The sequence below is a fragment of the Myotis brandtii genome, unplaced genomic scaffold (assembly GCF_000412655.1).
Source record: "Myotis brandtii unplaced genomic scaffold, ASM41265v1 scaffold922, whole genome shotgun sequence".
NCBI classification, from domain to species: Eukaryota; Metazoa; Chordata; class Mammalia; order Chiroptera; family Vespertilionidae; genus Myotis; species Myotis brandtii.
The window spans coordinates 420,445-423,181 of record NW_005371799.1 but is presented as its reverse complement, the minus strand read 5'-3'; the positions used below and the strand labels follow the sequence as shown (position 1 = coordinate 423,181).

The 2,737-nt window shown below is 36.5% G+C and overlaps 1 protein-coding gene across 1 annotated transcript in view; it reads right to left on the bottom strand.

The window, feature by feature from the left end:
- SPIDR (scaffolding protein involved in DNA repair) overlaps positions 1–2,737 on the bottom strand; it is a 273,808-nt gene that overhangs the window by 79,087 nt on the left and 191,984 nt on the right. The window lies entirely within an intron of this gene.

Here is a 2,737-nt window from a genome sequence, read left to right as displayed (position 1 = left end):
GGAAGAGATTGGACAATAATCGTGCACCTATGGATGAGGACAGTGGATGGGGAGTGAGGGCTAAGGGTGGGGTGGGAACTGGGTGGAGGGGAGTTATGGTGGGAAAAAGAGGAACCAATGTAATAATCTGAACAATAAAGATTTAATTAAAAAAAATAAAAATCCCCAACACGATCTTGAAAACATAAAGTTATAGTAGTTAAGATCATTATGATCCTGGCATAAAGACAGTCATACAGATTAGTACCAGAGAACTGAAAGTTCAGAAATAAACACTTATATTACGATCAACTGATTTTTGACAAGGGTGCCAAGAAAATTCCATAGAGAAATAATAGTGGTGCCCAGCCGGGTGTAGCTCAGTGGTTGAACGTCGCCCCAGGAACCAAGAGGTCACTGGTTCGATTCCAGGTTGCGGACTCGATCCCCAGTGGGGGTGTGTGCAGGAGGCAGCCAATCAGTGATTCTCTCTCATCATTGATGTTTCTATCTCTCTCTCCCTCTCCCTTCCTCTCTGAAATCAATAAAAATATATTTAAAAAAGAAAGAAATAATAGTCATTTTAGCAAATGGTGCTAGGCCAACTGGATATACACATGTAGAAGAATGAAGTTGAGCCCCTGCCTCACACCACACACAAATATTAACTCAAATGGATCATAGACCTAAATGTAAGAGTAAAAACTATAAAACTCTTAGAAGAAAACATCTGAGTGAACCTTTATACCTTGGATTGGGTAATGGTTTCTTAGATATGACATCAAAGGCATAAATGACAAAAAAAAAAGAAAATAAAGAAAAATAGATATAAATTAGACATCATCAAAATTATAAACTATTTTTGTTTCAAAGGATATTATGAAAAAAGTGTAACCAACAAACAAATGAATCCAAAGAATGGGAGAAAATATATATATGGGACATGTATTTGGAATAAAGAACTCTTACAATTTAACATCAACAAAAAGGACAAATAACAACCCAATTAAGAAAAAAGACAAAGGACTCGAACAGGCATTTCTTCGAAGAAATGTACAAATGGCCAAGAAGCACATGAAAAGATGCTCAACATCATTAACCCTTAAGGAAATGTAAATCAAGCCACAGTGAGATACCACTCCTCATCCACTTGGATGGCTATAACAAAGCAACAATAGACAATCACAAATATTGGTGAGGATGTGGAGAAACAGGAGCTTTCATACATTCCTGGTGAGAATGTTAAGTGGTGAAGTTTCTTTGGAAAACAGTTTAATTCTTCAAATAATGAAATATAGATCTATTATACCAGCTATTCCACTCCCAGATATATACTCAAGAGAACTGAAAACATACATCCACAGAAAAACTTGCACAAGATGTTCATAGCAGCACTATTGATATTATTCAAAAGTAGAAACAACCTAGATGCTTATCAGTTGATAAATAGATAAGCTAAATATTATATATCCACACAACGGAATATTATTTGGCATTAAAAAGGAATGAAATACTGATACATGGTCACAACATATATCAACCTTGAAAATATTATGCCAAGTTACAGAAGCCAGTATGGTTCCATTTATAGCAAATGTCCAAAAGAAGCAAATCCTTAGAGACAGAAAATAGATTAGTGATTGTCACAGACTGGGGGGAAGGAGGGGTTAGCAGTCAGTTGGTATGGGTTTTCTTTCTGAGGTCACAAAAAATGTTTTAATGTTAGATTGTGGTTATGATTGCACAACTCTGTAAATATAATAAAAACTGTTGAATTATATGCTTTAAATAGGTGAATTTTATGGCATATGAATTACCTATCAATAAAGCTCTTTTAAAAGGGGGAAAGAAATAAGATATATTCCCAGTTTCTTTTCAGTTAAGTTCCAATTTCTAGATCACTCTGCGTACTTATTAAAAACCAGTAAGTATTAGACCTGTAATCCCATGGACTCTGATACTATTTACCCTTCACAATAAATCAGAATGCGAACAGGAAGAATGGCAAAGAATGGAAAGATCTGGATGTTAATTAGTAGGGTTACCAGTAGTAAGACAGGACTGAGAAGAAAATAGGGCCTAAGGATGCAGGGATATCATAAGGACCACCAAGAGCTGTTTTGGAGAGGAAATAAGCAGAAGTTAAGAGCCGGGCAACAGAGATTAAAGGGTTTAAGACACAGGAACACAGAGCTAATGATTAAAAGGTGATTGGAATTCATTGAGAGAGCAAGGGTAAGGAAATTCTGAAAATGGGCTCTGGCATCATTTATGAGGACATATTAAAAATGTGATGTTCTGCTCTCATAACATCTTTGCATCACAACAAACAGTATCAAATCATGGAAAAAGAGTAATTCCAACTTCTTTACAACATGAAGAAAAGAAATTTCAAAAATAAAGTAAGAGTAACAATAAAGAACTTCTGAAAATGTGATACTCAGTAGGTCCATCGAAATCATCCCACAGACTGGCAGGATGTGGTGGTCTGTACCTAGCAAGCTACATACAAGAGTCTACTATCCCAACACAAACAAAGGCTAATCATTACAAAGGCCTCTATCATCACATCCACTATCTACTAGTTCACCTTCCTCATTCTACTTTAACACTGGGCCATTTTCAACATCAGGAGTCTGGGATGTCTTCAATGCTCTAGACCAGCGGTTCTCAACCTGTGGGTTGCGACCTCTTTGGGGGTCGAACAACCCTTTCACAGGGGTCACCTAAGACCATCGGAAAACACATATATAATTAC